The 933-nt window shown below is 45.3% G+C and overlaps 1 non-coding gene across 1 annotated transcript; it reads left to right on the top strand.

Annotated features, from left to right (window-relative positions):
- The first annotated feature begins 320 nt into the window (after nucleotides 1-320).
- On the top strand, nucleotides 321-424 carry LOC112092989. Its single transcript, XR_002902858.1, has one exon. It is a non-coding gene; the product is annotated as a small nucleolar RNA R71 (small nucleolar RNA).
- The last annotated feature ends 509 nt before the right edge of the window (nucleotides 425-933 follow it).

The following is a 933-nucleotide window of genomic DNA, read 5'->3' on the forward strand; positions in this document are numbered from 1 at the left end:
GTGCCTCTGTCCTTGCCACCATGTGGGGTTTACTATCTTTACTTTTGAGGGCCTCGATTTGCTTCGTCAAAGCTTCAACTTGGGCCTTGAGGTTGTCCTCTTCCCTTAATTGATAAACTCCAACTGGTCGGGACCTACTGGTGCTCTCAGTAGCACTCGGCCCAGTCCAAGTATGAGTTTTCTCAGCTAACTCATTCAGGTACTCGATAGCTTCGTCAGGATCCTTTTGGAGAAAATCTCCATTGCACATCATCTCAACAAATTGGCGCTCTCGGATTGTGAGTCCATCGTAGAAATAGCTTACGAGGCGCCAACTTTCATATCCATGGTGGGGACATAGATTTAACAGATCTTTAAAACGCTCCCAAGCTTGATAGAGCGTTTCGTTTTTCTGAGTAAAATTTGAGATCTGTCGTTTCAAATTGTTGGTCTTATGGTGTGGGAAATACTTGTTGAAGAATGTCGTCGTCATTTCTTCCCACGTACCAATAGACCTTGGCCTAAGAGAATACAACCAGCTTTTGGCCTTGTCCTTCAGAAAGAAAGGGAAAAACTTTAATCTGACAGTGTTTGCGGCCTCAGTACGGCTGTGAAAGGTGGCCACCACCTCTTCAAACTCTCAAATGTGTACATATGGATTCTCATTCTCTAATCCGTGAAAGGTTGGGAGAAGTGCAATCATGCCCGGCTTAAAATCCGTAGGCGGTGCATTCGGCGGGAACATGATGCAAGATAGGGTGGCCGTACACATTGGGTGCAAGTAATCTTGCAACGTCCTCTGCTGAACTTCCTCGTGTCGTGCCATTGCGAATAGATTTTGAAATGAGAATTCCAACGACGAGTGCGAAGACAGAGACGTAGAAGATGAGTCGGATAGAATTTCACTAAGGGTTTCTAAATCTGGACGTTGAGCAAATCTCCCTAGTTCGTTTC

Source organism: Morus notabilis, unplaced genomic scaffold (genome assembly GCF_000414095.1).
Source record: "Morus notabilis unplaced genomic scaffold, ASM41409v2 Scaffold150, whole genome shotgun sequence".
NCBI classification, from domain to species: Eukaryota; Viridiplantae; Streptophyta; class Magnoliopsida; order Rosales; family Moraceae; genus Morus; species Morus notabilis.